Here is a 26,899-nt window from a genome sequence, read left to right as displayed (position 1 = left end):
ACAGTTCTTCCATGAACTGTATTATCTAATTAAAAAAACACTGAATGTCATGTTGCTCAGTCAAGACTACATGGGAAGCTGCTGTTCTCCTTCCGAGCGCGACAGGCATTACAAGGAACGTGGTGGGATGCGTGACTCAAATGGCAGGGCAGCATAAATCCAAAACGGGACAAAGGCAATTGAAAAATATTCTTCCAAAGTGACTCCACTTATTTTGGCAGAGATTTAGATCAATGCACTCGGGACCAAAATTTGGTTTGGTGTCTCTTTTTTTCCCCCAGTGTGAAACAAACAAACAAAAAAAGCATTAACTAGAAATGCATACAGGCCCTTTTCCGCTGCAGGGTAAGAACTGCGCCCAAGTTAGAGAGACACAAATACAGCGCTCAGAAGTCAGAGCACGGATCTTGAACTTCTTGACAACTAACATCTTTGCAAAGCTCCCCTAGTACAATTTGAGCTGGGAGAGCCCCAGGTAAAGAAGCGAGCAAAAATTAAATGTTTACATACTGACTTTTTCTGCACTTTGCAAATACTGGTCATAGATCAAATTTAAATTGCTTTTTAATTCATCTGAAAGAGACCGCCAACGTCTAAGCAATTTTTTTCTCGAGGAAAAGAATACATTTTGAGTGTTTGGGGGTGGCAGATTTTTATTTGAGCAGGTTGTCGATGCCTGCTTTTACCTGGATGCTTCTTGTGAAGGTCCTTCCCACTGGAGCTCCGAGGGGCCACTACAGGAAGGGGCGCCCAGTGCAGCAGACTGTCACCCTGAGTCCAACATGGTGCTCAATACTCAACGTTAAGCACGTGCTCGAGTACTTCCCTGAACTAATGCATTTTCACAGCCTTCGGCTCAGGACCTATTTCCCAGTTACAAGAAAGGTTGAAAGTAAAGTGCTGGGATGACATCTGCGCATTTCTTTAACTCAATTTGTAATCCGATTTTTTTTTCCATCGGGGACCAGGGAGTTTATTGGTATAAAGGGATCGATCTGGCATTTGTGCATTCAGCCCTTTCTACCGAATCAGCGTACGTCTGCCTCGGCCTTACGCGATAATACTGGTGATTGCAATTCTTTACTAACTGAGATGATTTCTAGATTAACACGCTAAAATTTTTTTCCTAAAAATTGTAAAGTGGGGAGGAAGGAGGAAGTTTTCCATCAGAATACAAAGAGAAATGATTGCTCTCGTCCTGGACCAAAGTACAAACTGAATACATTTAAAAGCAATGCAGTTGTTCAGGCCTCTATTTTTCTTAATTATTTCACTCCTCATAGGAAAATCACAATGATTCGATTAAAAATAATAATTAGGAAAGTTGCCGTTGTGTTTCACATTGTGAGAAATTAATCTCTATTTTCATCAGTCAGGAGGAGTGAAACTCCTGGGTGCAGTAAGCCAGAATGAGGGCTCCCACGCACCCCAGAAACCCAGCGCCAGCCCGCTTCGACACCAGCCACCTCTAACGCCTCAACTCTGCGCTAATTCTCTGACCAGGAAACGACGATACCTGGAACATGATGTATCCTGAAATCACACAGTTGTTTATCCATACCGTACTGTTACTACTGTCTAATTTGTTGACTAGCTTCACCTCAGGGTCTCTTTAATCACTACCATTTCCCAATTTTCTCTTGCTCATTGAATGCGTGCGCCCAGGATTAATTTCCCCAGGAGATAACTGCATTTTTTTCAGGTTGATTCTCATTCTGCATTTCCAGTGCATGTACTTCTCTCACTAGGCACTGTTTTGTTCTATTATGTCTCTACTCCTGTAGTGTTTATAGCACCTCTCACTTACAGATTTTATTACTATTCTTTTTCCCCTTCTCCAAAATGCAGCGTTTTTCAGTATTTCTTTATGAAGAAGCATCCTCCCCTCCGTCCTCCCCAACAGAACGACAGATCTCTTAAAACACTGACTTAAAGAAGTCATTTTGTTTAATTGGAAAAATAACTCACTTATCTCCTTTGCAGAATAGTTTAATCATGTTTGGTTCATAAATTTGAAAAGTATACAAATGAAAAATGGCAGTATAATTCAACACTGTGAAGTCTGGAAAGCATGAAACGGTCCACGCTTGTACCTGGTGCGTAAAATACATTCATTATTCCCTAGCGAGGCTCAGGCATCCATGTCTTTATGGCAATGTAAAGCAAAGCAGATGTATTCTCTTGTTCTCGCTGCATAAAACCAGGAACTGATGTTATTGACGTTCCTCCCTTTCATTTTGTCATTGCCTTTTGTTGATGGATGCCACTGAAATGGTTGACTATTTTGAACCACGCTTTCCCTTTCTGTGTTATAATCCGTGCTGGGGAGCTAGAGCAAAGGAAACCTCCTTTAGGGGATCATCTGTCCACTTCTGAAAGGGCTTTTTTGCCTCTGAAAATCATTAAAATGCTACAATTCAGAAGCCAGGTTTGCCGTGTTTTCCCTTGCCTGTCCAACGTACTTTCTCACGGCTGCTACGTAGGTCCTTGCCCCGTAAGCACACTGCTACTTCCTCATCCATTCCTATTTTTAAGACAGACGCACAAGGGTTGCAAGAAAACACATTCACAGTAAGATCAGAAAAAAAGAACCAATATTTTGCAATCTGACTACTTTCCCCCAACTATGGATCTTAAACAGGCCACATCATAATTATGTATTTTGTACCTTGCTGACCTTTGCTGCCTACTGATATAGTCCCAGTCTTATTGACATTGCCTGACCCATATGAATGTTTTTCCATTATGAAATGCTTACAAGCAATGTTTTTCCTACAGTCTTACTGAAAATATTCGTATCAACTAATAGCACAGAATAATCATTAAAATCTGTGCTAGGAGGATCTAGAGGCTTCATTTTTCTCTTGATTGCAGAAGAAATTTATAGTTTGGCAAGCTGCTCTTTATGTAAATGCTTGCTTTTCTCATCACCAATACAATGTCCTAGTTATTTAAGAGTTTGCTAGTATGCCACAAAAAAACCTAGTTTGTTTGTGCTTCGGAGACTGACAGGGATTATTTTTGAATTTATAAACAATGCAGCGGAGTGACTGCAAAGTAACCATCTGGAAAGGAGGAAGGAAAAAATAAGGTCTTTCGAGAGGTCCAGCCGGGGCTGTGCGGAGACGCTCTGCCAGGGGCTGATGGAAGCTCAGCTCCAGAAGCTGCTCTCTGCCCCTGCGCGTTCCTCTGCTTGCCCCGTTCCGCTGGGCAACGGGCACAATATGGGGATATGGGACGAGGCCGTGGGTCTGCAACCGACCTGCCCTCCGGAAAGTCAAATTTTGTAGCATTTACGCTTGCGTGGCGCGCCTATTGTTTGCCGTGACCTGTAAGGATAGCAGGTATGTTCAGACCTCCTTCACAGAAGGGCGAAGGTAATTGCGAACCCATGACTACCTTGCACGACTACAGTTTATGACATCTCTAACACAGACTTTATCAATACCATATATTTGAGCTGTATATTAGTTGCCCGCTACCGGCGTTCCTGAAGTGCTGACTGTATGGTAGCTTTGTATTTATCAGGAAAGACGAAGGCATAAACAGAGATGCTATTTATAAACCTCGACGCGCATAATACCAACCTCAGCGCTACCCAAACAGCATGCTCCATAATTAGTATAGTGGGGGAAACTTTTTACCTCTAGTGATTTCAAAACAGACTGAAATATCCAGGAGAATATAACGTTTTTGACATTCCAGCAGTAAGGGGAAACTGGTTGCTACAGAAAGGACAGTGGAAACCTGAGAAATATGGGTAGTTTTAAAACAAACAGAGCTTTTAGGGAGGTGATGCAGAAAGGTGGCCTAGCAATATAATATTTTCTCTCTGTTAAGCAATATAATATTTTCTCTCTGTTACAGTTTTAAAAATTAACAGGGTACGTTACAGTCTACCTGGCACTTTGTAGGCAGACAGCACCCTATGGTAACTCACCACAGCCGCTCATTCCAAGGCATAAGTGTGCCTAAAAGCAGAATTACAGTAATTAACCTTTGTAGCCACAAAGGCAGATTATTTTTGTAAGGTCACTGCAGATAAATACAGAGAATAGTTTAGAAATATTGTGCAGCTGTGCAAAAAACATTCTTACACTCTGTCAGATGTAGTTTTCTACGGACATGGCCCAGTCAGAAACCACCGTCTTAGTCTGGAAGCTGGCCAAGTACTTTTCAATGTGGTTCCTGGATAAAGTAAGTAAAAGAAAGCAACGGAAGTCGCACAACTAACTGCTTCCCTGTATCAAAATTCTGCCCGATGGGGTCGAGGATAAGCCACCTTTAGGGCTTCAGAAAACATTAGTTAGGTCTAGCGTGTGCTGCTAGCAGCGTCAGAAAGTTTCCAGAGGGAAAGTCTGCGCAGTTGTGTCAGACTTGGGACAAGTCAACAGCATCTCGCTTCTGTGCGCACGATTATGAACTTGGCACACGCATATGTCAGGCTGAAAACTTTATTTCTACCCTTCTTCTTTGACCAAACTTCTAAAAAGGGCTTTGCCAGTTGCAAACAAAAAGAGGATTCTATTGAAATAGAAGCCTAACGTAGAAAAAGTCTTGTGTACACCCAGGAATCATGCCAGTGCTATACCAAACAAGAAGAAAAACTTGCAATAAGTAATTATTAACCTGAAGCGGTCACGGAAGTCAAGATGGGCCCCAAATGCCTCTCCACAGGCTCTGCTCTGACTCACAGGAGAGTCTCGGAATCTGTCTTCACGTGACAGGTGTGAAAATACAAAGTCAGCTTGTAAACTTTTGATGCAATTAATGGGCCGCTTTATTCTGTCTCACGTGATACGGAGTAATGTGCCTCCACGTATTCAATCAGAAGTATGACCGTAAAGGTTAGACAGGGTATTTCATAGTCTGAAGCTTCTTTATTGCAACAGATCTATTGGTTTACAGCCACGGCTTTATGCTCACTACTATTCGCTTCTCCTGTCCTCTGCAACTTTATTCTCCGGGAGTAACAAGGACTCTTAATCTTTCTATTGATAGAGTTAAATGAGAAATCTCTTATCTAATGAAGGTAAGTAGGAACCCAATTATCCATTACTTGCCTCTATGAGTGGGTAACAGGATAACACTAGAGCTGTCTGAATTTTCAGATAACGCTTTTATAGGACTTCCCATACCCAAAGCAGTGTGAAAGGCAGTAATCCGCTTACCATCTCTATAAGGAAAGGAAAGGAAGTATCATACTCCGACTTTACAAAAAAAAAAACTGGGGCTGAGAGCGCAAACCTTTCCAAAAACAGATGCCTAAAATTCAGGATTAATTTCAGAGTTAGCTGCCCAACAGAGCGATCTAATTCTCAAATTTCAACATTTTCTAGATCAGACTGCTTGTTTAGGTGTCATCATCTGATGTTCTCAGTTTGTATTCTGTCATTTAGTTTTGACCGTCTGTACGGCGTTTTTCCATTACAACCGAATTACCTTCCCGACCAAATAGTCACATTTCCAAATTCAAAATTGTTTTCTCAGCAATTTAGACAAATGCTTATACATTATGTTTGCCAACTGTGTGCACATGAGGCTTAGTAATCTCATTCACTACACAGTACCAAGAACAGAAACAAAAGAATGCAAACACAGGAAGAGAGAATCTCTCATCCTCATATAAGACACCTTTGCAGTGCTAGTCCCTATTTATGCCCAATCAGATAATGTGTTCATATTATTAATATCTCACCTTAAACACTTGTCAAAATTCACTTGTGTAAGTTTACTAAAAATATGAGTATTTTCTGCGTATTTGAGTATTTCTTTATTTCCCTGTTCCCGGCCTCTCCCACGGTCATAGACTTCAAAGGGGTTACCCATCATAGCTCTAATAATTTCAGCAGGGCTACGCTGATTTGTTTCTCAGCTTGTATAGCATAACAAAAATACTCATTTGAACCTTACGAAGTTTCCTCGCTTTGTTAATTGCGTTAGGCTTGGATTGAAAATATTGGTTTATTTTTCAACAATAAATTCTTTCCAGCTTAAACTTCAGAGACAAATTAGAACTAATTCTATTTTATGAAAGGAAAAGCTTTAACACCTTTTCAAATCCAGACTTAATTTGCTTTTGATGTATTAAACAAGTATCTTGCTCACATTTTCATTTGGACTGTGCTAACTTAATTAAATTGTATTAAATGCAACAGGGAAAATGCTCTTCTGAGTGTCAATTATTCTAATGCTATTTGCTTTTATTTGTTAAAAAAAGAAAGGAAAAAAAGAATCCATCACAAAAAAACTACCTCTATAAATTATGGATACCCTGACAATTCGATAGCCTGATTAAATCTCACGGAAATCAAAAGCGGGGTTTCTTGGCCAAGAAAGCACACCAAAATTCAAAGGCTGATTGCAACCAGATGAAAGGAAAGAACGGCCAGTCCCTCTGCCACCAACACTACCTTCCCTCTGCTTTTGAGAACTTGGCTTTCTGCACCTTTACGTTTCTAAGAAAAAATTTCTGAGAGCTGAAGTGAGTTCGTCATGACAATTATTGGTTTAAAAGGAAAACGTGGTATCTCGTGTTTTCTGGCAAATGGGTTCTCCAGCCCACCCGCTCTCTCCCCTTTCTCCAGCCATAATCCCTTGGACCGTGTTTTTCTCTTCTTGCATAACTGGTGATGCCATTCCCAATTCACTATGGAAACCTAAATTTTTTCACTTTGTTAATCTCCTTTATGACGTGGCCCTAAGTGGTCTGTAGGTTGCTAATAACCTGGAATACTCCAGGTATTGATAATAGCTGTGTTGTTTCAAAAAACCAATTTAGATCCTTCACCCACTTTTTGGAGTACGCTGATATCTGTGATGTTTATTCACTGTACTGAATTATGATCTACATTAAAGCTATACTTTTTAGGAGCAATTTATTATTCTCTTTCCTCCTTCACCAGATGATATAAACAAAGTGAGAATGTGCTGGTGATTTCTTGCTGCAGCATCCCGGACTACAGTAGAGCACTGGTTCCCAACCAGTGAAGTACAACTCGCTGGTGAGACGCATGGACATCAGATGATGTACAAGGCGCAGTGCGGCATCCACGTTAACAGGCTTTGCTGGGCCTTTCAGTCACTGCTGTTTGCCTGTGGTGAGGGCCTGAGCTGGGGAAGGTGCGTGGCTGGAGGTATTAGGGGAGCGAAGAAAAGATGGTGACAGCGAGGCTTGCTTCACATGATGAAACAGGACAGCATTCGCTCCAGGAACACTCATCCCTGGGCCGGGGAAACCGTGCCACAGAACTAATACAGGAATACGAAATTTATTTGTTTGATATGTGGACAGTGAGGGGACAAGGATATAATTTTCCATCCAGTTCAGACAAGGCAACTGGGTCAATGTCATTTTCACCCATCTGTCTCTCCTTGCCTTACCTCCTGTAGTCCTTCTGCCAGATTTGCCCTGAGTTACAATCTGTGCAATCAACCTAGAAATCAAGATGGAGACTGCAGGCTGCAAATAATCCCAACAGGAGAGGACAGGATGAGGAGATGGAAACACGTTGCTGTCGAGTGGCAGCAACTACACAGCACGGAGGGTGGCAGAATGGTCCAAGAGCTGCTGGTTAGAAAGTCCATGTCCTGCCTTTGGAGTAGGAATTACTGCCTGGGAATTACCTGAGGAATTACCTAGTTGATTATCTGCTGGGTATTGCTTTTGCTTCACACTGCTGCAACAGAACGCTAGCCGAGACTGGCAACGAGAATGCTAATTGGGGCTAGTGTTTTATGTAAAGAAAATAGGAATCTTGAGATAACATGGATTTCCTCTCCCTCGTCTCTCCGTGGCGTGCAGTTAGGAAGCAGCGGTTACCCACCTCTATGCCGTTAAATGTCTTGTTCCAATGTCCTGGAAGTCTTTCAGGGACAGTCAAATCCCACTTAATGTAACACGAGACCGCCTACTCCAAGTAGCTGAAAAATTACTTTTATCAATCAAAAATTGTAAAATTACTTCCCTGAGGTAATTAAAGCTGTTAGAATTAGAACTTCTAGAACTGACAGAGCTAATAACTGAACGGTGCTCTGACGACTAACGTGGCAGAGAGGGGGGCTTTGCTTATGTCTGCAGCACTTCAACAGCAATAACTGCTAACGTCCTGTTGTCGTAACATAAAGGGCCGCGGATTTCAGAAAGACAGCAAAGCACAAGATGAAATGTGCAGAAATAAAACAAACGGTCTATGAGAATCATCTGTTGTCTGTGAGTAAATGGTTGGCAGCAGTTCAGTTTGCTAACAATCTTGACAAGCATCTCCCTCTCTGACAGAGCAACGAACGTGCCTCAGCCGAAGCTGCAGAAGTAGCCCAAAGTGATTAAATCTCACTCTTCCCTTCAGGAAATTGCCTCTGATGTCTTGTCTCACAACTACATTATGTCTCATTATAAGTTCTGTCTCCTCTATAGATTCGACTTCAGTTTAAAAGTCCCACAGAGCATCTGCTGTTTAAGGTTTCCTATCGATATGCTGCAGATGACAGGAATGAATATGTTATATATACATTATTGGAAATTTGAGCATTTTTAATCATGTCTTAGGAACAGTTGCTCTGTAAGTGGAAATATCTTTGTGTCTATTTGCATGGGTTTTTTTACTGGAACCAGAGACGCTGAGAGCTCCTTTTTGTCTTTTTGCTCTTGAAGGTGGAGAAATTTTCTTAATTAAGTGAAGGAAAACTCCTCCAACTCAAGACAGCCACCAGAATAACCTGTAGAGGCTTATCTGCAGAAGAAATCCCCATTATTTTTAAGACGATATTAAAATAAAGGGAGATTCATACTGAAAAGGTTAGTCTAAGGACTGTTACGATACACAGGGGTCCATAACTCTTCAAACAAAAAGCAACTGCTACCTGGGCTGAAACAGTGAACTTGTCTCATTTTGACATCGTTTGAAATAAAAAAGTATTTCCTTCAGTGAAGCACACCCAAAAATTCTAAAAGCAAATACGCAGACAACTTTAAAGTAGAAACCACTTGAAAAAGTATTTTTAAAAGTAGTCATTAAATTGAATTTCATAATTTCTTATCCTAAATAGTGACTCACTGAGGAAGCGCAATATACATCGCAGTATGTCCCGAGACTTTTGCTCTGAGACTGTTTCTGCTGCCCTTAGAGAAGAAGATTTCATTTTTACCAAAGCTTTTTTTGCCTTTTGTAATTCTTAAGCTTTTAATGACCAGCTGTCGAAGCTATCTCGCGGTGCGGGGCTGAAAGAGATCCCACCTTTGAGGGAGCCTTCTAGGCAGACCGAGAACCTGATTCTGGGCCGGACTGCACGGGACGGCTCTTGTAGAGGAGCAAGAATTCTCGTCAGGCATGGTCTCATTAGCTCACCACCTCCAACGGCCACAATACAGTACAGAAGCCCAAAGAATGCTGCTGCTACCCTAGAAGGGATTTGGGAATTCAGTCTGGTCCTTAAACCCCTTGGCAAGGCCCCTTCTGCCTTGTGGCATCGGCAATTTCTAAGAGGGAAAGGAGCTGCCCTCAGGGAACCGAAACCAGCTGTTGTGCCATAGGCGTGTTGTCAAGGAGCTGAAACAGCAGCCTTGAAATGGGCCTTACGTATGGCAATGAAATATTTTCTGGATCATATGAAATACAAATATGATGAAGAGGATGAGGGATTTGGAGTGTGACACTGATTTATTTCATACAGTTTGTCGGGATTTTTTTTTAAACAAAGTACTACCGGGAACAACAGACATGACCCACTGTTTCTCCCAAACGCTCCCAGGTCTGATTTCAAAAGTAACTGTTCAAAATCCTATTATTACAGCAGCGAAAGCCACAAACTGACATGCGAGGAAGGGACTTGAACTCCCTCCATTAGCACTGTGCGTCCTGAGCTGCCACCCGTACGCACTGTCCCCTCGTGCCAGTTAAAGTCAGCTGTACCTGCTGGGGACATCTGTGATGCTCTTCTCCTAGAATACACGACTCGGGAGTTGCGAGGAATTACTGTAAATTGGTACTACACAAACAAGTTCTTAGAGCAGACTCCTATGTTAATAAGGAACTTCCACTTCAGATACTGAAAGGTTTTAGTACTCAGATCTGTACTCCATTATTACATTATGTTATTAAATGTAAAAATTATTTAGTGCTGTCTGTTTTCTAGGCTATGTAGTACTTTGTACAGTAGACAGGGAAGATACATAAAGTCTTCTCCTTCCCTTAGGAGAGATGAAATCCTAAGGCTTAACATTTCTCCCTTAAAGAGCCATTTGTAGAAAACGCCACAGAGCAAACCAGCAACTGCCGAACACGTTCCCTTCAGCAACGTATATTTACCCTTGATAAAATGCAGAATTTATCCAAAGTGACCATAACCGCTCAGGTGAAATGTGCTACAGATGTTAACAGGGATGAACCTAATTGGCTTTCACTTATGCACAGAGAAGTCCTTTAACAATACATTATGATTTAATCATAATAAAAATTAAGTAATCAAAAGGAATAAATCAAAAGGAAATTTAGAAACCTGGGAGGAGACTGTAGCATGGTGTGAAACCTATTTTTCTCTCCTGCCCACAAGCAGAAGGTGCTAACCTTCATTAGTGTCCCCCCAGCACATTCATTCATACACAACTCCCTTTTCAGCACTGACGATCTGAATTACAGCGGCTCCTACAGACTCCTCATGAAAACTTTATTCCAAGTCCTAGACAAGCGCGGGAGAAACAGTCCTGCCCCAGAGGATTAAGAACGTGAAGAGATGAAGGACAAGGCAGAAAGGTACTGTGTCTTACCTGAGCGCGGCACAAGGCAAACAGCAAAACTTCAGCTGAAACCTCCCATTCCCCAGCCTTACCAGAGTGCCGTGCCCAGGAGCAATTCGTAGTGCTAACAGAATATTCAACATCTGCTACTCTGTTATACATTTCATCAGAAAAAAACAAGTAGCCCCCCAGTACTCCATCAGGAGTCCCCGCTACTCCTCACGCCAGCCAACTCTTGGGCATTTTTGGCCCCAGTTCTCCTCCTTGGTCCAGCCAGGACCAGGATTTGATCTTCCTTAGACAAAGTCAAATGGAACAGACAAAAACCAGAAAGAAAAAAAAAAAAAAAAGGAAAAAAGAAAGAAAATAAAATACTTGTTGGAACTTTTCAAAGCTAGTACTTGTCTGCAAATTAAAAACATAGAGTGAAATAAGCAGGGATTGGTGAAAGAGCTGTGCAACATCTTTGCTGATTTCCATTTCAATGGGACGGATTTACATTCTCATCTGAGTTCATGACTGGTATCTCCCGACACAGAATGGCTGTACGGCGAAGGGGGAAGCTGATGATGCTTTGGAACAGACATGCTGTAGGTGGACAAGAATAACCACCCTCCTGGTTTGCTGTCAATAATCCTTTCTTAAGGAGACACAAAAGAACAGTGTGCAGAGACATATTTAAACTGTATTGACTGATACGTACCAAACCATGCTCACGGGCTCAGTGGTATTTTAGATAGGGGGAATGTGGTGTTACTTTAGCTATTAGCTATAGCTATAGTAACATAAAAAACATTTGTAGGATTCCCTTCCCCCCATCATTTGTCTCTCAGCTATTTTCTGTCAAAGCCCAGAAATCAATAGTGGCACACTGATAGAATCCAGACTGGTTTGAAGATCCAGTGCATGGTATCCAGCCAGTCAAGTGTGATGGATTTAATTCATGCAGTACTTATTATTCCCAAGCTTTGCCTGTCAACAGGGAAAAAAAAAAGTATAGATCTGAAAAGCAATCAGGCAGTTTTCAGAAAGACAAATCTCGCAGTGGTTCCACTCTCCCCCTTTCCCCCATTAGTTTAGATTTCTTTTCTTAGCTCTCATTTCTGTACTTTTCATATCTGTAATACTGGCATCACAAGAAGGGCAGCTGTTGCCACATGAAGTCTTTTAAATTTTCTGGTAATTTCTATAGCACTTGCACAAATGTTTTAACTATAGCATGATGACACCATTCTCTGATGGGGAGAGACGATAAATTGTGAATCTAACATGATGAAGCACATTTAAAATACTAAGGATCACAGACCCTAACTCCTATCAGAGAGTTTTGGTCTACATTTTCAGATGGCTTCCCTTTTTCAGGCAGAGACCAGTATTTTACTTTGTATTTTCACAGTTAGTTAACGGCATAAATCCTTTCGCGTGAATAGCTCTGCATCTAAACAGAAATTTTTCCATATGAGCACTAAGGATATTGTGAATGCTAAAGTTTAAATGGGATTCCAGGGGAAACTTGAGAAGACCATGGAAACCCTCATGTGTTACGAACCACGTAGAAACCACTTCCATTTTAGCAAGTGTTGGGAGTAGCCATTAGATGATGGCTGAAACAACTTTAAGAAATTGTCTTGTCTTTATTTTTCCACAAGCATCTTCTTATACCCACTGGCGGAAAGGGGATACCAAGATGTATGTACCCTTACAACAAGACAATTCCTGTGTTCTACTAACCAGTGTGCTCATATGACTTAGCCTGCTCACTTTTCACTGTGACCTGGCTTTCCGGAGGTTTGTCTTCAGTCATTAAAAGGGGATTACTTGTGTGCTGCCAAACACACATAGAACAGGTGACATGGGCCATTCACGATCCTGACATTAGGACATCTATAGCGTCAAACTGTATTGCAGTGGCTCCAGCTCTCAGACCCAGCCAGGTGCTGTCAGACAGCAGGAACAGCTCATCCCACAGTTCCCGCCTTTGGGTGCATACTTCAGCGAAACCTTGCTCTAGGTCGGGGCAAGCCACTGGCACGCGGCGCTTGCCGTTCGGCAAGGGAAGGATGCCCAGGCCATAATGCCACCGCGGCATGCTCCAGGCAGTCTGACAGGGTCTGAGACGCGATGAGGTGTGCGTTTACCCCTTGGATCACACAGAGCTGCTGAACCCCGGCAGGAGCAATGCTAGAACTGTCCAAGCTGTTTACTGTAACCCAGCCAGGTCTGACAGCCTGTCCTCCTTCCACTTCCCCTCCTCCCTAGCTGAGCACAGAGTTGGAATTGTTCCCTCTCCTATTTAGTTCGACTTTCTCTCTGAATGTTGGTATCTGTTAGCTAGGCAAGGAAGATGTTCAGGGATGCCAGGAAAAAGGTTGCTATCATTCTACTTACAAGATTTTTAAATTACTATGGTGATGCACGCTCGTATAAACTCTTAAACTGAAGTTTTCCCACTAAATTAGCGAAGGTTTCTGAGTTGTTATTAACCTGACTCCTAGGCTTGCTTTAGAGTGGAGGTTTCGTGAATCAGGGTCACGAATACTTTCTGGTTCTAAATAAAAGCCGACAAGCCACTGCTGCCGTTAAGCCAGACTCATCAGCTATTTGAAACGGTGGATCTTCACAGAAACTCAGGCTGGAAGGGCTCCGGTGCTTCCCACTGTCCCGTGACAGGACAGTTATACTTAGCACTTTTCTTTAGCAATTACACCCAAGATGTTCTTGGCATTTTCTCCTGTGTTTTTCTTTAAACTTCTGATGATAAACATTTCACAGCTTCCCTAGGCAATCTATTTCAGCGACTAACTAACCTTTACTGAGAGAACTTCTTAATGCTTAATCTTAATTTTCCCTTTTTGCAATTTGTGGTCTTTTATTTCTTGTCCCATCCTATTTCCATCCACAGAAAACACCAAGAACAGATTATTCCCTTTTCTCTTTAAATGCTTACGCTCAGTTTGTTCAGTCTTTCTCCAAAGGATTCCCGAATATTACTACTTCTTTTTCACCCTCTCCATAATGGCTAAATGCTACAGCTTTAGAGGAAGGAGCTGACGTTTCTGCTTGTAACTGAGCTTCCAGAGCTGCTTGGAGGCCTTCAACCTCCAGCACCAGTGAGCCTGGTAGTGCCCAGCTGAAAGGAAGCAGGACATTTCTGTTCCCTAGCACCCCCAAAGGCTACTGAGGTTCTTCACGGTAGAAGAACCCAGTCACCAAAATCCCACAGCAAGGACTAACCTACCTGGCAAAGCAGGACCGCTCAGCGTGCTTCACCGTGACATTGCTCTCAGACCCTGCAGGTTGGTCCCCGATGAAATCCAAATCAAAGGAACTGGTTACATCAGTGCTACCACCGTGAGCAAACTAGAATTTTCCTGCTCTTCAATAAATGTCACTGATACCATCTCCTAATCTTCGAGATGATTTCTTGTAGGCACTGAACACCCTCCTCCCTCTTGCACAGGAAGATTCCTAAGTATTTGTTTCAAGGGTTGGAAAGTTTTAAGGTAACAGACCTTAGGATTGTATGCCATACGAAACACCTCAGGCCGTATTGAGTGGACTCATGGCCGTCTCCACCTCTGAACAGTGATTTCTCTTTTTGTAACACAGTCACCCAAATTTCATGATTGTGCATCTTTGTACCATCCAGTGCCAATACTACGTGCACCAAGAACACAGAAATGATTCACAAAAGTGAATGAGTGAAGAAAGTGAATAAGAAATCACATAATTCAAAACCACTGTGGGAACCTGAGTTTGGATTAAGAATACGCATCCTGATTATTTGCATCCTGTTAGTTCTAATAACAACCCAGTTTTCAAGTCAGTATCAACCCGTCATTACTTATGTGTCAATAATTCTCATGGAAACGTGATCACAGTTTCTTATAGGCCGGGCAGGATCATAGGAAGGCAGATCAGAAATGGGTTTCAAAGCCACAAGCACTAATTTATCCCATTCTCCACAGCCACAGTGAAGCGCACAGCCTGAAAATAAACTCTCGAGACTAAAACTAGGATCCAAATTCAAAAATTTGCTAGCACTACGGCTTTATCTTCGTTCTCCAGAACAAACTTAGTGACCAAATGGAGGTTACAGGCACCCAGTCAACGACAGCATTATTTGGTTCTTAAAAAAATTCCATTTTCTTTTTGCAACTATGGCCTTCATTTATGCAAAAGGCTGTTCTCTTCCGGCCCTCCTGAGCCTGCAGCCAGACAGGCTGAAACAATAGCACCAAAGGAGGTGTGAGCTTCCCACCCACTCGAGTTGCTCACTTGATAGCCTGGATGTGGTCATTTACATGCTAACGCTATTAACAAGTAAGCAAAACACAAATGGATTTTTTTTTTTTTTTTTTTTTTTTTTAAAGGCAGCAGGGCTTGTTTTGGGGTTTTGACAGTAAAGACACACAAAGCAAAACAAAACCCAGCCTACAAAGCAAAACCAACCCAGATGTCCCGTGCCAGCTTAGGGGAATTAAGGGGGGGGGGGGGGGGGGGGAAGAACAGAAAAGAAAAAAGTGTTTTCTAAACTGCTTCTTCTGAGCTTTTATCTAGATTTAACAGACACATTAATTCAATTGATGTGCAGTTTAGCCAGCCGGCAACACACAAATACCTTCCACAAATGGTAGGATTTGCCTTTTTTTTTTCCCCTGCAGAGATGTTACCACAGATGTGAGCTTTTTCCTTCTGCTCTGTTCCTTCCCCCCCACGCTCCTCTGTGTAATATTTTAGCAAATAATGAAACGTACCACATGTCTCCGAACAACCAGGCGCAATAATGCTGAAGGGGAGCTGCTGCCGCCTCTACGCTGCTGTTCCTTCCTTAACTGTGTCAGTCTCTTAATGCAATTTTCTTTGCTGGACAAATATTAATATGCTAATGACTTTCAAACAAGTACCCAAGAACATACTGTCTGACTTTAAGAAAAACAAAACACTTCTTTACCTGGAATTGGCATGATGTCTGAGGACGGGCATAAGAAGAAGCGAAACTGGGCATCAGGAAAAAAGGAATGTGGGTAGAGAAATTCTTATTAAAAAGAAAAAAAAAAAAAGAAATAATGGAATGAATGCAAAAATAAAGCAAAAGAAAAGGAAAAGACAGCAGTGGAAGGGAAATGTGACATTTAAACCTAGGCTCCTGGCTGGTGCCCATGGCAACTCCACTGACGAGTTGGTAAAAACTATTCTCTCCTTTGATTGCTTTCAAGGATAATCCTTGCTTCTCTTTCCTGGGAACCATGACAGATTTTCTGTCTTTAGGGACGGTGCAGGAGTTTCTTTTATAATGGCTCTAATAAATAATGGAGTGGTAATGTCCTCTAGGACGACTAGCTGTGAAATTTGATCTGTTTAGGACACGTTTTCACACTTCTATACAAGGGAGGCATTATGCGGTAAGGAATACAGGTATCTTCAAATGCTTTATATCACGTGTTTACGCTATTTAAAAAATTCTAAATGGAATTCAGCATTAAAAAAAATAATTCATTTAAGGGAAACCAACTTGAATTGCTCCATTGAGCTCAGCATGTGGTATTCACGGTTTCTAAATTTAAATAAGGTTTCCATCTGCTCTGTTGTTCAAGAATCTCAGGGAAAACTATTAGAGAGCAAGGGCGGGAGGGAGCGAGCGCACACATATTTAGGCAAGGTTATACTCTATACGTGGGGTATTTCTGAAGTAAACGCAGGTCCCACCATGTGTGCTGGTTCTTTATTTGAGAGACAGAGCCACTCGCCTCTGCTGTGACCCGGCAGTTGGGTCTGGACCTGGGAACACCACAATGCCACCCAGCCTCCCTGGGGCCTGCCCAGCACATCCCAGTGCTCCGCGGGGGCTTCCAGCTGCACTGTCGGCTGCCCAGAGCCACCCAACGGGTCTCCTCCTCTCCTAATCAAGAAAAGATTCTCTCTTCAGCAAAAATCACGCGGCTCAGAAGCCAGAGGAATAGCATCAACAGAACATAACTGTCTACCAGGGATATCCCCGAATCACAAACCAAGGAAAACCTGGTCTTCAGTTCTTCCAAGCGAAGACAGGACTCAGTTCCAGCATTTAATTCAAAACTGTTGCAACTACTGAATTTGTTCACGAACAAAGTGGCACTTGCAACGCTCACTAAATATTCCACTTATATTGCATTCTTTGGGGGGAAAAAAGATAACAATTACATGAAATGATCAGAACAGTGCATAAAATTCCTTCAAATAGTATTTCCATTGCCTAGCCCCCCAGCCCCTTCCTAAACATGACGCACTGCATCCTTAGCTAGAAGGGGAGCTAGGCTCTTTTGGAACAAGAATGGAATCAGCTGCAGGAACAAAGGACCTCTCACAGGGGCCCACTGCTCTTATCTCCTCACTGAAATATGAGCAACGAATTTAGCATTTCCAGTAACTTTTACCACATAAGGTAGAAAGAGAAGGAGTGCCAAAAACTGTACAGCCTTGTACTAATAAGTCAAAGTCAGCATAATAAAGCGCACTCAGAAATCTCAAGCAGCACAGGCAAGATGTATAGCTCTAGCCCAGAAGAGGGAAAATACACTGGAAATAAGCAGTAAACCCTGTAATTTTAAGGAGAGTCGTAAGGTTTTACATTGGCTTTAGACTACAAGTTTTTCATATATTTAGCAGCCATTTGGAAAAGAGCCATGACACAAATGTGGTGATATTATACAATGTAGAAAACAAACATGTCTACGAGGACACAGAGGAGCCCCAGAAGGCTGGGCAAAAGAGAAGCACGACAGCAGATGGAACTGGTTGTTAGTAAAAGCAAAGTAACACATAACCAGTAATCTTAACTTAAAACTATTTGCGCTTCCTGTGCATTTAAATGAGTTAATCCCCCCAAGAAAGATATGAGAACGCCATTAGGGACAGCTCCACGAAAACCTCCTGTCTCGGGGCCACAGCGGCTCGAAAAGCAAACTTCTCACAGTGGCGTTGGTAAGAGCACAGAGGTGTCTTAGGACTCTAATGCCTTTCCTTTCAAAGCCCTCCGAGAATGGCTAAGAAATGGGCTAGGAAAATAGTTCTGCAGTTTTCTTATGTAAATCAGCTGTGCACTTTTTCGAAAAACCATTTTGTTTATTTCTTGTCATCGCCAACGGACACACACGAGAAGTTTGGAGGGGGACAGGAGACTCTAAAAGGATTGATTTAAATGATTAAAGGAATGCAGACATTTCCATATGAAGGATGATTAACAAGTTACGGGGCTGGTCTGGATGTGCTGTTTGTGCAACGCTCGCTGTAATGTAACACAAACGACAATAATAATGAGCAGCGGGAAGAGGAGATCAGTACTGCTCTGATTAAAGAGGACACATCTTAGGGAAGCTGTGATACCAGGCTACAAAGTACCGTGCTGATACGCTGTGCATTTTTATAGGCCTGCTTATAACATAAGATCAAGGAGGATTTTTAAAAACAAAAAAATGTAAAACTGATATAATGCACTGCATAATGAACCCATCGCCACCATCACTGAAGGCATCAATAAGGTTTGAAAAGATGTATGTTTTTACAACTATGAAATCCATACCTCTCTCTAAAATCAATAAAAAACTTTCCTAAACACAATTATAAAATACCAGAGGATGAAGGAGGAGTACCTCATTCTCCAAGTGCTGATGCTAGAAGGTAGTCAAAGATCAGCCTCCTTTTCGCTTGCAGAGATTTCCACGTAGATCACGATGGCAACTTCACACTCAAAATTAAGCAAAAACTTACGCAGTCTGTACAAGTTGATAACTAACCGATGAGAGGGCAGGAGGCACTTCCGGTGTGGACAGTCCAAAGCTCACCCTGTCACCACGCTGTAACTCTAATTGATAGCGAGGTTTTCTTCCCTCTGAAGCCACAGCTGCTCCAGCGACACAACATTTAACGAGATGGAGCCCAGATTAATTTTTCCTGAACGTGTTTAAAAAAAGAATTTAGTGAATGGTAACAGGTTTGAGAAAACGTGCTTGCTTTTAAAGCAGAAAGGAAAGAGGTTAGACAAGGATGGAATAAATGGCCTGGAAAAAGCAGATGGTACGGTGGTTGTGATGGACCATCAGAAACGTTTCACTGCAGCCGGGATGCAAACTAAGCGTGTCTCAGCATTCCTACCTGTTAATAGAGGCGCATCCAACAACTATACAAAAAATATACGCTTGTCTTCCCTTACAGGCTTTTTTCCTGCAGCATAGCCATAACAAATGTCATAAATTAGTTGAGAAAGTCAACTAATATTTAATTTAGTGATTATTAGTGACAGCTGTTAAAAAAGATAAAAAAAGAATGAAAAGAAAGAGTGCAAACATTCTGCTCTTCAAAACTTACTGGTAAAACAGTCAATGAGCCCTATTTTCATGCAGTTTTCTGCAACCGTCAGGGCTTGAAACTTTTGTTTCTAAAGGAAGTTGAGACTCCTTATTCAGCTGCTCAAGCACAGAAACTGACACTTGAAGAAAAACGTCAAATACTGCAGCAATCACAAATTAAAAAAAAGGAAGAGAGTTCTAATCACAGGGATTGGCATCACTGTACCAGAGTGCTAAAATATGCTTGTATTACAGGCTGTTCCAGTGGCGAGAGCATTTGAGAACGATGAGACAAGATCCATGGGTGGCTTTCAGCAGTGTCTTTTGGGGCAATTATAAAAATCCCCTGCAGAGCTGCTCCCCACTTTTATTTAAAGAAACAGCATTGAGTTCATGAATCTCTACAATGCTTAGTAAAATTGCTCCCCGATTTCACTTGGGCCTGTATGTGTACCTTCACTACAAAGCGAGCAAGACACTCCAGTGTCCTACTTTTAATTTCTTGAGAAGATAAGAAGACACAGATAATCTTAGCCAAGGTCCCGGCTACAGCAAAGAGTAAGGGTTCAGAACTCTCAGCAACAGCTGCGTCTTACTAGTGTGTACGGGCAACACGTGTTGGTCCTAATGCTCTCTTTCTGCTCCTTGGAATTGAATGCAAACATACATACATACGTAAATACATACATCATGGCTTAAAGCTTCAGGTTCATCAACTCAGTAGAGGGAATACGATTTCCAGCAGTCTACTCACAGAAAAGGCATACTTCAGCAGCAGCAGGGTCTGCCCTTCTCCTAGCTTCTCTATCTTGTATTTCTTTAACATTTGGGGACCGGGAAAAACTCATTTAAATAGAAATATTGTCTACAATGTAGTTCCCAAAATAAATTTTCAAAGATAGATTGAAAGGTCTTCTAGTATCGGCCAAGTTGTGTGGGAGGGCACAGCAGGACACTAACAAGGCTCATGGGAAAGGGTGGGAGATGAATTTCATATGCAAACGTGGAACATGACATGGGTGGGAAGGAGGAAAGAAATTAAGCACAAATATTATCTCTTTTTATCCCCAAAGCTTTATATTAAAGATATTATTTATACTGTTTGTTCCATAAGGAAATCTGTGGAAAATAAAATGAAGAGTTTCCAGCCTTTCAAAAGCTAAACAGCTTGCTAAGTGGAGGGGAGGAAGCACTAATAGCTTGCATGCCTATAACTTGAGCACACGATTCTTTAATGTATCACTGTAAAGTCATCCCCATGCCGTGCAAACACTGTTCCTTTAGGTACTGTTTCATCAAGACAGTATTTCTGTCACAGCCGTCAGAGAAAAGTAAAAAACCCACCTGCCCGCGCTTGAGATATGCTAAGTGATGATTTGAGTTTCAAAATACATCAGTAATTCAGATCTGTCTAAAGGTACCTGAGCGTTATGTATGAGAGCACTATTCTTCAGGCATTGCATTTGGACTGCAAAATAACACATTATTTGTTTCTGCTGGACTTTAAGCATAATAACGAATCTCTTTAGGATATCACAGAATGTGCTGGGTTGGAAGGGACCTTTAAAGGTCATCTAGTCCAAACCCCCTGCAGTCAGCAGGGACATCTGTAACTAGGTCAGGTTGCTCAGAGCCTCACCAAGCCTGGCCTTGAACGTCTCCAGGGACGGGGCCTCCACCACCTCTCCGGGCAACCTGGGCCAGTGTCTCACCACCCTCGGTGTGTGTGTGTGGATATATATATATATAAAAAAATATCTATATATATGTATGTATATGTGTATATATATATATATAGGTGTGTGTATATATACCAATTACAGACTCACAGACAGCGAACTGGCTGATATTTCAACACGCAGATAACCTGCTTTCCTAAACCACTCCCTTGAGAATCATTCGTTGGTAACCCACACAAAACCTGAGCTGGTGGCAGAGGTGCAGAAAGGGGGCTCAGACACAGAGAGACAGAAGCAGCAGACTATGGGGAAGTGGGACATCTGAGTTCGAAGGAGAAATGGGGAAAAGCGGACTTTTACCATACTTGTTCTACCTGTAAATATGCATAATTTACACTGCCTTTTGATCACTTATTCAAACATTTGTAATTTACAGATAATCTGAGAGTTACAATCACAGAATTATGAGCATTCAGACGTGGCAAGAAACAAAAATAACTGAACATTACACTACAAGCTTCTTCCCTTCTGCATTTAGGCCAGACATTACCTTTACGAAACAAGAACAGTGCTTCATGCTTGCAGAATTTCCATAAATGAAAAACCTCAAAGTACCAGGAGACGGAAGGAAGTACTGAAGTTTTGAACCTCATCCTACAAAAAGTCTTGCTCTTTGCAGTAGAGAGAGACCTAAACCTCTGGCCATGAAGAGTGTGTGAACGTGGCTGCTCCTGCTTTTGTGAAGAGGAGAGTCCCACGCGTTGAAACTCAGCTGGCCACGCGGGAGGTCCCAGGAACGGAATTACCATCGCTGAGCCTGAGGCCCTACAGGTACTACAGTTGATTAACTTCTTACAACTGCAGGCCCACTGACCCCTGAATAGCATAAAACCAGCAAGAACGAGCGTGCTCCGGCCTTGCAGTTTCTTTCGCAGTGTGCGGTACTTGCGCGAGCCAGGTGACCTTACATCACTTCCAGACGGAACGGCTCGGGAAGCGAGGACTCCCACGCTTTTCGCCCCCCCTTCCTCCCTGTAGGTGTCCTTTGGCCTTTGAAACAGCAAACGACTGTTAACGCCGTCAGAAATCTTTGTCAGAACTGTATCAAAATTCCCCTGGCAATCCCCTCCTCGCTGCGTGTGGCCCAAGGCGGCCGGCCAGTTTGCATTTCTCCCTCCTTGTTTGCTCTCATCCGCTCCCCTTCCACCACCCTGGCACAGCTTCCCAGCTCCAGCTTCCCTTTCACGTTACACATCAGCTCCCTTCCAAATGCTCTCCCAGGACAAAATCCTGTCTGCGTGTGACAGAGAAGGAAGGGGTTTCTCTGCTGGGGTATTTAAAGTCTACTCCAAACTTCAAACCCATCTGTCAGGAATCGAAGTAAACCCAACCTGTTTCTCCTCCAAGGTGAAGGTGTAAAGACATGTATCTTTAGCAAACCTCAGGATATCGCAGAGAAAGCAGTACTAGATTTCATTGAATCCATCGCCCCCCCGACACCGATTTTGTGCTAGGTGCAGCCTTACCAAAACACCGTCGCTCTGGCAGCAAGGTGTGCTCCGTTCAGCTGATCAGACTCTTGTCCTACGGACAAAACGGCAACAAGTCCATAGGTGTGAGTTACTACAGACTGGAAGCAAGGAGCTGGGCTCTATTTATGCTACGGAAATGCACCAGGATGAAAATACAACTCCCTGCGCTCTCACTGCCCTCCAGCCGCATTCCCTTCAGCACAGGAATAAGCCAAGAGTCACGAACTGGTACGCTGCTCTTGCACAACGTAATCGGATACTGTTGTTTTGTACAAGCCTAATATTTTGGGGGACTATTTTATTTGTTGATATAGAAACAACTGAGAAAACAAATTTTTTTTTTTTTTTCCTAAAATCCCACTCAAAGGAAGACAATGGAACATCTGTGTATGGCTCAGCATTACCACATCTGCCTTTGTTCCTAATCAGCAATCACCTCTACCACAGCCAAAACAGAGTTATTTATAGGAATGTAGACAGCTTGAGCTAAAGGCATTACTCAACAAGTGAGATCAGAAACGAGCAAAAAATACGGCCTGTTCCCCAGGAAATCTTATAAATAGGCAGAAATTAACTCCACAGTTCAGCAAAACTCTTTTATGCTTGAATGTTTTGAGGACACTTGGAAAAGACAAACCCTCCAGAGGCACGGAGCCGCCTAGCACTGGTCAGCACTTGGTTCAGCGACGCTTTAAGAGCAAAGCTACTAAAATTGCCAACGTCATTTCATGAAACAGCCGGTACACCTCCAATTACAGTCCCAGTCCAAGATGATATTGCTCAAATGGAGTAGAGCGGGGCACCTAGAGGATTAACAAACCAAAGCCTGTAGAAAGAAATAGAGCAACAAGTCTCTGCTTTCCGTTTCTAGCAGGAACTCCGTTCACAGGATCCGTGGAAGCAGTATCTCAATAAACAAACAAACCACCAAATTAACAAGGGAACTCGGTAACGTGCTTTACGTCTGACATTTCTATACTGCATATAAGTAAATGTTAACTCAAAATATCTTGATCTTGGCAGCACATTATCCTATCAGCGGATGATTTGACATGTTCTTTCCTTTAACAGCCGGTAAGTAGAATCTATCGAGCTTCTTTCGGTTTGAATTTCTCTGCAACTCAGAGGGATACTGAAACTGCTATCCACCCTGCATATGGATTTTCTAATAAAATACTCATCTCTGCTTCTCATGAGCAGGTTCAATTAATTTGGTAGATTGGTACTTCAGCTCCTTGATGAAATTGAGTAGCACTTAACAATTTTAGAAATCTTAAAAGCAAACAAGGGAGAGACCAAATGGTGTTTCTGCCTTTGTCAGCCCATGAAAATTATGACATCCTTTTTAAAACTCTCTGAAGTCTAAGGTTACAGATATAATATTTAATCTTCATCTGCTTTCTGCACATCCGTATTGCTGGTTTATACAGCAGTTCTGTAAACATTCCCCACAGACCTCAAAAGATTTTTGTTTCAAAACTGATTTATGAGCTGAGAGTCGTGTTCAGTGCTTATGGTATTCATAGCCCTAAAAATGAAAAGCTGAGCGTGAGTGATGGATATAATCTGTTAACAGGACTTAAAGACTATTTGTCTGTTTTCCATTTTCATTTCCCTGCACAGTTATAAATTGGTGCAAAATTGATTCAATGACCCAGATATTACTACTTTCACAACTTGGTCATTTTTATCTCCTGATCAAAATGGCTGCATACAGCAAGAACCTTTATGTCTTTGTCTATCAAGCTGCTACGCCACTCATTTGCAACGTAAATGCTAAAACGGCCACGTCAAAGGAAAGGTGATATTATTTTTAGTATGAACAGAACAGAATTAGGCGTAGCTGCAGACTAAAATCTTTATTCCTCAGCCTTTTTATAAAATCAGCTCACTTTGTCATCTGGCGTCCAATTATCCCTCAGACAGATAAACTGCACCTTCCACAAAGAAGATAAAAGCTGATTGAGCATCTTCACTTCAACAGTGTTTCTCTTTTGGTCCCTCTTGGTTAGATGAAGGTATAAAGAGCCACACATATTCCTCTGTCCTACACAGGAAGCTTCCCATCTGTCTACAAACAAGGGCTCATTTTTATTGCTCTGGATATATCCTAGGGAACAGAAAATATCACTGCCAATTTCTGCCCCAGAAAGTATTATGTTTGATTTTAATTATATTTCTAGATCTTTTTAGGACTACAGCACTTCTAATTATTAGTGCAAACTGAAGGTATCAGGAAGGAATGCCCCCTTGACATCCTAAGCACAGCAAAACAGCCAAGCTCATCACGTTGTTCCCCACCTCCACACACACATCTCACGCTATCGATTACTGCCAAAGGAAAAATAACAGATTTTATAAACCTCTCGTAGGCGCTGGGGCTGCAAGCGGTGAGACTGGGAAAAGGCGCCTGAGGAGATGCTTTATTGGAGATCTCATCAGAGCACTCTGCCACGGGAGAGAAACATGTTATGACTGGAGACATCACCGAGCTCCTGCAGAAACCTGGTGAAAGCTCTCTGGACTACCCAAATCCCACATTTGTGCTATAAAAGTACAGAAAATGCCAGAAACATTGGACAGTGAACGCACTGCCGAGAGAACGTGTTCCTTTTGTAGGCTAATGCTGGATGCACAAGGGGGGAGAACGGGGAAGGCTGTTTCTACAGTTACCTATTCATCCACTGCCCGCCTCCCCACTGCTCCACTCTCCTGGCCTAGTGCCTGCAGAGGATCCCGGTTTTGGTACTCGCATACTGAAAAGAGCAACAAAACTTGCAAACAAACAAACTGGAGAGACTTTTGAAACAATACAGCAAACATTAATTCTTTCTAAGAATAACTCAACTAACTAGAAAGGCTTTTACCTCTTTTTTTATTGCAGAGCAAAGAAAAGCTTTCACTGAAAATAATTAAAATTCACTAACCCTTAGAAAACAATGGATTTAGTTAATATGTGAAATTCTCTTTGGCGCTACACAAGTTATCAGGATACAGAGAAACAAGAAAGAAGGCTTTATGTCAGGAATCAAGATAGAGAATTTAATCACAAAAGCACAGCAATTCCAGGTGCTGACTTTTGAAAACAAAGTTACGGAAAAAATCTCAAAAAAGGTCCCTGGGAATATTTAATATCAAAGATGGCCACAATCGCTGTCAAGAAAAGAACTCCAAACACCATTGCAAAAGCACGTGGAGGACATTAGATGAGGAAAAAATGAGGTATATGAATTGTCAAAACCTGTCTCGGAAGAGGTAATCAACCACTCTTTGTCCCCATATTTACTGTAAACGCCTGCAGAAGATGGATTAAAATTTTGTTTAAGAGACTGACGAAGGAAATCCATTGAAAAAAGATTAAATGCAAATAAAGCCATAAAATAAAGCAAATCTTTCTCTCCCCACTAGCCTGAACAGCAATAGAAAATGCTGAAATAAGATGGCGTGAAACCACCACACCTGCAAGCAGGGGGCGGGATGAAGCACATTCAGCCGAAAGCACGCACGCAGGGGCATAATGTATCCCGACAAACAGGTTTACAGCGCAAACACGTTTGTACGGCTTCTGACTGGCCGCTGCTTTGAGGACACTTTCTCAAGGGGGAGCAGAGGAGCCCATCAGTTCTCTCGTCATCTGAAGGGGTGCTCTCTGCACCAGCTCATCTGCTGAGAGGGACCTGAAAGCTCCCCGCTGAATTCCCCTGCCGCTCCCGCCTCCCGCAGAGGGTGAAATGTGTCCCGCAGAGGGCAGGGGAGAAGCCCAAGGGGTTAATTACACACCAAACGAGACTCCTGTCTCTTGACTTCTCTATGTGATAGTGTAAAGGAAAAATGTTCCTCCTCTTATATTCTGGACAGCTTACGTTGCTTTTCTGAGTAATCGACAATAGCACTAAGCTATACCCAGAAATAAATGGTTTTGTTTAGGTGACGCCGCTGACTAGATTTGGAAGATGTATGTTTCAGAAGTCCAGAAAAATATACTGTTGCCGTGAAACATTTTACAAACACTAAGACATAGGCAGTACACAAGTGTTCACTTGAAGTCTAGTGTGGGGATAGGATGATGTTTCTACGCTGACTGGAACCCCACAGGAACAGTACAAATTATTCTCTTTATGTTTGTTGCAATGTAACACTCTTCCATAGTGACAGTGGCCGGAGAGTCTGTGGGTCTAGCGGGGACACGGGAGGGGCCAGTGAACAGACTCCGGCCACCAGAGGCAGGTTAAAAAAACAGTTACTTTTGCATCCAGTGCTACCCAGAGCCATTATTACAGCTTCTCTCATCTTGAAAACAAACCTAAATATAATAACACACCAATGTAATTTAACTTCCTCAGCCTAGTATCTAGTTAAAACAACAAAAAGTCATGGGGATGGCCTGCCAGGTCCCTGACGTCCTTGCAGAGAGAGGGCTCGCTAGCCTTTTTGTTTGATAATTATTTTCTCAATGCTGTTACTTTCGAATACATTTAAACTTCGGTCTTCCAAGACCTTGTGGGTGCTCTGGCCATAACCCAACCGATGAGCATCATCCTGTTCCTGCCTGTCCCCTGTGCCAAGGCTGCCTCTGGAAGATAATTAGGCAAGGGAGCTAGAAAAGAACTGTGGAATACTCTGCCC

General features: G+C 42.3%; 1 protein-coding gene across 5 annotated transcripts in view; it reads right to left on the bottom strand.

Annotated features, from left to right (window-relative positions):
• LOC128910454 (bifunctional heparan sulfate N-deacetylase/N-sulfotransferase 3) overlaps positions 1 to 22,277 on the bottom strand; it is a 112,784-nt gene extending 90,507 nt beyond the window's left edge. For 3 of the 5 annotated variants that reach the window (XM_054203671.1, XM_054203666.1, XM_054203673.1), the window contains exon 1: positions 18,367 to 18,488. The gene's annotated coding sequence lies outside the window, so the exon portion shown is untranslated. Of the gene's footprint in view, positions 1 to 18,366; positions 18,489 to 21,291; positions 21,317 to 22,267 lie in introns of those variants that run through there. The other 2 variants (XM_054203668.1, XM_054203669.1) reach the window with 2 other exon arrangements.
• Between the last annotated feature and the right edge of the window lie 4,622 nt (positions 22,278 to 26,899).

Source organism: Rissa tridactyla, chromosome 5, assembly GCF_028500815.1.
Source record: "Rissa tridactyla isolate bRisTri1 chromosome 5, bRisTri1.patW.cur.20221130, whole genome shotgun sequence".
NCBI lineage: Eukaryota > Metazoa > Chordata > Aves > Charadriiformes > Laridae > Rissa > Rissa tridactyla.
Note: the sequence above shows the minus strand (reverse complement) of the source record. Positions and strands in the feature narration are given on the sequence as shown.